Below are 8,917 nucleotides of genomic sequence, written 5' to 3'. Positions count from 1 at the left end.
ACCCTGTACTCAGTCCAATGGATGGCTGTGAGCCTCTACTTCTGTATTAGTCAGGTACTGTTAGAGTCTCTCAGGAGACAGCTATATCAGGCTCCTGTCAGCCAGCACTTGCTGGTATCCACAATACTGTCTGGATTTGATGACTGAATATGGGAAGGATTCCCAGGTGGAGCAGTCTCTGGATTGTTGTTTAAGTCTCTGCTCCATAGTTAGTCTCTGCAACTCCTTCCATGGGTATTTTGTTCCCCCTTTTAAGAAGGAACGAAGTATCCACACTTTGGTCTTCCTTCTTGAGTTTCTTGTGAACAGGCCTTAGAAGTGGCAGAGCAGGCAGCACAGGATCCTTTCTACCTAATAAAGATTTTTAATGAGGTAGTGACGAAGCAACTATGGAAATCAAAACTTGACTTTTTGTAGGGAAGAATTTTTTTCTAGTAATTAGCCCCATTAAACATAAAAAAGTGTGCTGGGCAGTGATGGCACACGCCTTTGATCCCAGCACTTGGGAGGCAGAGGCAGGCGGATTTCTGAGTTTGAAATCCTGGTCTATAGAATGAGTTACAGGACAGCCAGGGCTACACAGAGAAATCTTGTCTCGAAAAAAGTGTGACACACACATGCATATGCACATGCATACATATATGTATATATACATGTGTATATGTATATATTCTAGTAGCAGACAGATAAAATGACCTATTAGAGAAACAAGTTATGTCCTGTCATGGTAATACTATCCAAATGTGTGTTTAGGTGTTGGATCCCTCTGGAACTGGAGTAATAGTCAATTGTGAGCTACCTGACATACGTGCTGGTAATTGATCTCGAGTCCACTAGAAGAACAGCATATGTTCATAACCTGTTAATCATCTCTCCAGTCCCCAAATGCTTTTAGTTTTTGGTAGAACTTGCTTTTAGCATTCTACACATAGTTATATTTCTGTCTGTTCCATGTCATAGTATGCCTTCCTCTCCAGGTATATCTAATAAAGACCTCATTGACTGCTCCATCAGTTGGTTCTGGTACTCTTGTGGTTACCTTCAGCCCTGTCATAAAATGGTTTTCTATCTTGTAACAGTTACCATCAGTCTGCAACAACTATTTTCAGTTTGACCTCCTACTGGACATGCATCTTCTCATGACATCATGGCACAAAGCTCAGTCATGACCAGATAGTAGATTTTAACGACAGCTTATATACCATGTGAAGGCTAAAAACAAGAGTTATATTGCAGAAGGAAAAATAAAGCCTGACAGTGGCCACCATGTTGAAGAACTGAGTCTCCCTATCCTGATATCTTCTCATCCTGGTATGATTTGGGGGCCTTGTCTTCCCCATACCCAAATTCTTCTAAAATCTTAAAAGAGAAAACCTAAGTTTATCATTGATTACCAGCCTAGGGCTTCCTGTGTTAAGGATGCATCTCTAGCATATATGGAATACTTATTGTATAGATGTGTAGATTGTATTATCATGGGTTGCCTTTTCATCACTGTCCCACTATTGCTAAACATTGATCATCCTCAAAAGGAATTCAAACATTTATCTGCACCAACAAAATAAAGCACAGAGGTTCAACACTAGTATGTCATTTTTTTTCTCCTAAGGATCAAGTATCCCAGGACCCGATTTCTGTAATTAAGAACCAGGGTTAAAATTCCAAAGATTCCTTTCATCCTGATTCAGAAGTCTCAGTGAAAGGCAAGCTGTCCCCAAGCACATGACCTATAATGAAAAGATCACCCTTGATATGGAAGGAGAGAATAAGTGGAGTAACCAAATGTGATACCCTTTGCATTTCCAGAGCAAACACCAAGGGATAAGGTTACACTCCAACTCTTGCTACACATTCAAATTGTTCAACTTGACCCGAGAATTCCATTTTATCCTGTGTTTCATCTTGAAAGCTTAGAAGGTACACTGATGTACTGTGACCTCAGGGTAGGGTAGAGTATAGACAGGCAAGGTATTCTCAGCTCTCATCTGAAAAAATAAAATCTCCTAATTTCCTCCAGCCATCACAGGCTGCTGACTGGGTTGCTGTTTGTGTAAGATAAATATCTCCCCCTTTCTCTCTTTCTCCCCTCTCTCCCTCCTTTTCCCTCTCTCTTTCTTTCTGTCTCCTATTCTTCCCATCTGCCTACTGTTAACTTCAGCTTTAACTTGATCCAGGACTCAGCCAAGGAGGAGAGTCTTTATTCAGTTCTATATCTCTCACAGGCCTGGCTCATGTCCCTGAAGTACCTATGTTGACAGCATACTACCTACCTTCATATATAGAGTCTCCAGATGACAACAGAGGCAGTAAGGAGAATGTGAGTGAACTAGAGATGTTTCTAGTATCCTAGGTTCAGGGTTGTTTCTACCAGGCTCCATTGTTGAACAAAGGGCTTATTCCAGTTAATTAGTAATTGTGACTCAGTTCTCTTCATCTTAGGTCCTAGAAGCTGACCTCTGCCTTCTACCCTTTAGGTTATTCCCAGTCTGAGGTAATATCTTTTAGAGGTCCACATAGCTTTGGAACTAAATGCTTTAGCTTAGTTTCTTTAAATTACTCAGTGAGAATGTTCCAGTACACCATGAGTCATACATGTGCTTATAAAGGTTCATTAAGATATAGTGGCAAGGATTTACACTTCTATATGGCTGTCTTCTTGAGGCAAGTTCCTCTGTACTTGGGAGAACCTTCTGGATTCTCAGACAGCAATGTCTGTGACATAACATGGCCTTTTATCTGACTCATTTTCCTTGATGCTTTCAATACCATTCCCATTCTGTGCTTACCTTATATTTAATATTCTCCTGAGACATTGGTTAATAACTCTCTGGCTTTGTTAAAATTCCTCTGGCTCCCTCAAGCCTTTTCTAGATTGTTTTTCATCTGCCTCTAGACCCCTGAGGAGAAACTGACCATTTTCCTGTACTGCTTCTTATCAAAGGATTCATTATACAGTTTAAACCTCATGTCTAAGAAAATCTGTTTCCTTCATTAACACTATTTCATTTTAAGGGATAACCCCATGTTTTTACACTATAAATGATAATAGAGCTGAGATCAGAACAGAGGTGCTGACCAACAACAGAGGTGCAACAAACAACTACTGAGTGACTTCATTATAAAAGTTACCATTATTTCATAGCCTAAATGAACTCAGCCAAGACTTCATGCTGGATAGTCCTTGTGGTTGATCACAATATTGTGTCTAAAAGTGCACTGGGATATAACTGTGAATCATTAGTTTATGCTGCCTTGATTATTTAACGGCTCATATATGATAGATGTCTTGGATACAAAATCCTAGCACACAGCAGCAACAAGCTCTTTCTGAGAACATACTTCAACAAGGAAGGGTAGCCAGTTAGACCCTGGCAGCTACAGACGATAATTCTGTTATGCTTCATAGATTCCAAATTCCTATCTTGCTTCTAAGTGATGAGGAATTTCAAGTCTCCAAGGAAAGCATATAACATGAGAAAACTTAGTCAGGAAACTACAGGGCCCTGGGGCCAGAGTTTAGAAAATACTTATGCAGCTGAGGCTGTTTTCAAGAAGTTTTGACTGTATAAATTCCTCTTTGTCAGAGTTACCACATATTAGTCCAAGACAGTTATTTTCTTCCTATAAGCATTCATGGTGTTCTGCATCTGGTACATTTGCCAAATTGTAGATTTATTCCTATTTCTATACATCTGTTAAAAGAATGTGTGTTCCATCTCATCAGGGAGTTACTTGAAGTCACAGGTTGCTAATTCCAAATGAATAGAAACAGTGATTAATCTGGGAGATATCACTATTCATATAACAGATGTCCATTATGATGAGTTACACATTTGTTCCATGTTTACACTAGAATATAAAAAGAAGACTCAAGTATTTTATAAAAGAAAAGAAAAAGAAAAATGGGGGTGGGAAGGTAGGGTGTTACAAAATACTTGAAAATGTTTATTCAGGTGCCAAGTTAGATGTGACAGAGGCTAGCAGTATGTCTGGAAGGTGGCAGGTAAAGAGTCGAGAGAAGGTTGAGAGCTAGGGGAGAGAGGGAGAAAGAGGAATCTGTATTCCTGGCTTCATTTCAGGACATGGATATTAACTCAGTCTATCTCACTTGGCTGACAGAAGCACTAATGCCAAAACCGGCAATTTCATCAGCATCAGTTACACAGAAGATGGGATTTCAGAGGAAGGCACAAGAAAACGGAGAATGATGCATGTGATTCTATTCAAATAATTAAAAACAAAGTTGGCAGTCTATCTTCCTGTCAAGAATAATAAATATCAGACTATGGACTTGGAAGGAGAAGTGCAAGTGGCTTCCTGCTGTTCCATATTAACTTTGGTCCAATACAAACTTCAGAGTTGACTTTTCACACACGCAAAAATTCATTTTAAATGATCTTCATATATGTTTTTCTAGTTAACTCTGTGAGTGGAACACTACATTAAGAGGCTACCAGCCTAAGGTAAATGGTATAAGAGGACACGTGTCTGGGCCACACTAAAGCTATTCACTTCAATGGTAAAAATAGAGTGTTTGTACAACCAAGTTTTTTCTTCATAGCTGACAAAAGGTTTCTATTATTGTTCTATTTCTCATTATTTGCATCTTCTTCTCATAATCTCAGGGACTAAAATACACCCTTAAAAATAGATGATAGACAGACCATATGCATGTATATACAGACCAAAAATTTAATAAAGATGGGCTGAAATTAATGAATGAGATGTTCGCAGAGATATTATTAACCAATATGTTCATTATCCTGTGTATATGCTGTACTCACTGACAGCTTTTATCATCAATGTGACCAAATACATTAAAGGAACAAAGGTCTATTTCAGCTCATGGTTCCACTGGACTCACTCAGTACATGATTAATTTCCCTATGTGCATGGACAGAATGTCCTGGTGTACATAATGTGCAGAGAGAGAAAATACTGAGAATATAGTATAACTCTGAAGGTATATACCCCCATGACTGCATTTTTCTTGCTAGGACTCAACACCCAAAATTTCCACCACTTTCCAAGCAAATGACACAGGTTGATAACCAAGCAAGAAACAAACAAGCCTATGAGACATATTTATATTCATACCACAACATTCTATCTTGGATCTTAAAAGGTCCATGGCTATCCCTGTGCAAAATGTATTTAGTCTATCTCTAAAAGTTCCCAAAGTCTTAACAGTTCCAACATTGTTCAAAAGTTGATGTCCAGTTTCTTCTGAGTCTCAAAGCAAACTTCTAGCTGTAAGGTTCTGTTAATATAAAAAAATAAGTTAACTACTCTAATGGCACAGGGAAAAAACATCCCCATTACAAAAGAAAGGAAGAAGAAAGAAAAAAAAACAACCAGGTTGATCTAATAGAATAATTTCAGGATACATACATATTGAAATATCAGATGGTATAAGGTTAAGAAACAGGGTTACTAATAATTGGAGAGACAAATGCTGACTATCTGTGTGGCACAACAATGGGGGTTGATGATCAAAAGCAGTACAGAAAACTACTCCAATTGCCAAACATCTCTGATAACACTTTCATCAAGTGTTTTAGCAGGCACAAGCAGGCATCCTAATCCAGATGTAGCTAAATCTGAGTGAGCATAAGATTTCATTACTCACTTGAAAATAATAATTTGTATTGTCCCCATTGGAAAACTCAAGGCCACAAAGGGAAGGGGACTGAAGGCATATTATAATCCATTTTTCCTATCTACTACATAAGGGCTCTCACAAGTAGATAGTAGTGATAACTGATTGACAGTAGATTACATAATAGCAGTTCACCCTTTGTCCAGACTACATCCATGTATATTCAGTTCTTTTAAAGTTGCTTATAAAGTGAATATAGTATCACACTTCTGTCCTATGTGATGCAACTATTTCTCATACATCCAGAATTCATTTTTCCCCCACTGCAAGCAGGATCACAAAATCTATTAGTTTTGTTATAACTTCTTAGTATTTACTTGTCTTTTAGTTCATCACAATAACTCATTGCTATCCTTCAATTTAACTATTAAATATTGGGCTAACTGACTCCTTATAATGCATAATGGGCAAAAGTAAGGAGAACAAATCTTATGAGTATAAATATGTATGTCCTTACCCAAACAATTACCTCCACTCACATTTTGAAGATGGATTTGGTAGCAATGCTTATTGTTTACAACTGCCTTATCCAATATGCATAGAGATTACAAACATACACAATACCCAAATATGGTCATCATCTACTCAGAATATACAACTCAAATCTACCACCACCATCACTAGATCAACCCTTCTGTATAGTGTTTCAGTTCAGGATTCTCAAATATTGTGAATCCATAACAGAGACCAAAGCTACTCCAAATCACTCACTATTTGGTATCCTTTTTGACACAAGAGAGGCAAGCAGATTAGATATAAAAGTGGCAAAGAGGTGAGCAAAACCCATCCATGTTATGTTATCATATCTGTGTTTTCTTTCCATTTCCCACCTACCCATATTTTAACATTTAAAACTAAATCTCAGACCTTCTGGTGGGTATAAAATTTAACTTTACCTTCAACTATATCTCTATCTCTGTTTCCCTGCCCCCTTTCCTCTTTCCCTCCCTTACACCTACTCCAATAGTTTAAAGAAAATATCTTCATTTTAATTATATCTAAAAGGCATGCATTAACTTTCTTTGATCTAAGTTGGGTAGCTCAGTTGATTACAGACTAGGGTTGGTGGATTTAGAGTCTTCATGAACACATTTTGTTTTGAAACTGAGGAAAAGCCTATTTTCAGGGACTTCAAAGTTTAACCCCTCCCAGCCAATTAGTTCACAATGTGTGGTGCTTGTCAATGGCAAGAATAATATGTATGATGGTTCAGTGCAATCTCTCCACTATTCCTAAAAAACAATAGAGAACATTTCTCCTTTAATGACAGCCTTTAAATTGTAAACTATGAAAGTTTTTTATTAAAAAGATAAATATGCTCAAGATGTTATAATTTATATAAGCTTAATTAAAACAACATTAAAACATTCTAGAAAACTGGTAACTATCTTGTAGAATATTTTTTTATTTTGTATGCAAGTGCACATCACACACACGTACACACATGTACACAAACACACACACACATACACACACACACACACACACACACACATAAAATTTTACATGCCTTCTTGGGAAACTTTGACTGAGTGAGAAGGAAGGAATTAGGAGCTTCTTTCTATAGAAGAGCTTTAGGGAAACAGACACATGTCTGGGTCCCTAACCCAGACACATCAACTTTCTATGAGTGGGTTCAGGAGACTGTGGATCTAAAATGTTCTTTCAGGTATTAAAAAATTTAAACTAACCAAGTTAGAGTCTGCAGTTAGAGAAGCAGCTAACATTTCAGGATCAGTTGCTATGTTCTAAGATTCATAAGCAAAAAGTCACTCAAATACAAGGACAATTTAATTTGTTCTTCTCAATAGATGAACCCACCATGAAATAATGATAGAGAAACATTTAAATCAGACATAGGATGATTAATTCTACCCATTAATTTTGTAGAATTCTCTCCTCTCTTTTCCAAGCTCACTATAATACTATTGGATTATCTAAGTAGTCAACTAGAGCTTCAAACACTCCCCTTAACCAATTAGCTAGTTATTTACTTCTCCTGGAGATGTCCTTTTTAATTTTCTAGAGATAAACATGGCATTTTTTCTTGATACTTTATTTTGACTTTTAAAATTTTAGAAATTTTAAAAGAATGGCAAAATAAAATTCCATATTCCCACAATCACCCCTTGCTAACATTTTGTTGCCCCCCCTTTTGCTCTTTTCCATAGTTTGGAGTAAGCTGAGGCTGCCACCACAGTCCTAAATAGTATATATATCAGGTATCTCTTAGGAATGTTACCTTATCACCATTTTCACACAAAGATATTTGATACTGACATAGCAATAGTATTTAATATTATGTTTAATATTTAAATGCCACAGAATACATACAAGCCTATATTCATCCAAATTTTGTCCTTTATACCTGCTTTTTAAAAACTCACCCAGGATTCAATAAAGTGTTACTAATCATGTTTTGACACTAAGTGATGGAATCTTAGAGGCCATCTTTGTATTCTGCTTACCACAAAGAACATAATTGCTCCCTGGTAATACTCTGCCATGAAATCTATTTTATCTAAGATGAAAGTAGTCATTCTATCTTCCTTTTGATTAATTTTAGGTTTTCATCCATTCACGGTGACAGTCCTTATAACCTTTGGATTTAAAGCAAGTCAACTGCAGGCAGCATATAGATGAAATTTGTATTTATATCATTCTATTAATCTCTGATGATTTCCTGAGTATCCATCAATGGATAAGTGGGTAAAAATATAATATTAAGTCTATGCTGCTCTCTCTCCTCCACCTGCTTGCCTTGTGGGACTGAGCAACTGCTAGATCCTTGGACTTCCATTCACAGCTGCTGCTGACCATTGTTGGGAGTTGGACTACAGACTAGGTGAGGAGGACACATCTGTCCTAACACCAGGAGTAACTGGGACCAGCAGGACCAGGCACACAGGAACTCCTCCAACAGAGTGGCTTGGGTTCCAGTCTCTCTGGGCTGGTGTCCTGAGCAGACCTTGAGCCCAGGCTCCACAGCCAGCCCCATAACACCCAGAGGAAGCTGCTGCACTCCCAGGTGCTCTAACAAGGCCAGGGTCACAGGATCTCAGAATCACAGGATCATAGAGACAGCCTGACTCTGAAGAGTTCTGATACAACCAGGATTACAGGAAGGACTGACTCCAGTCAGATTTAGCAAGGGCAGGTAGCATTAGAGATAACCAGAGGGGGGGGGAGAGCAAGCATAAGAAAATAAACAACACAAACCAAGGTTACTTGGCATCATCAGAAACCAATTCTCCCACC

At 37.9% G+C, this 8,917-nt stretch overlaps 1 protein-coding gene across 6 annotated transcripts in view; it reads right to left on the bottom strand.

The window, feature by feature from the left end:
* LOC116090673 (periphilin-1-like) overlaps positions 1 to 8,917 on the bottom strand; it is a 43,879-nt gene that overhangs the window by 10,057 nt on the left and 24,905 nt on the right. The window lies entirely within an intron of this gene.

Source organism: Mastomys coucha, chromosome X (assembly GCF_008632895.1).
Source record: "Mastomys coucha isolate ucsf_1 chromosome X, UCSF_Mcou_1, whole genome shotgun sequence".
In the NCBI taxonomy this organism is placed as follows: domain Eukaryota; kingdom Metazoa; phylum Chordata; class Mammalia; order Rodentia; family Muridae; genus Mastomys; species Mastomys coucha.
Note: the sequence above shows the minus strand (reverse complement) of the source record. Positions and strands in the feature narration are given on the sequence as shown.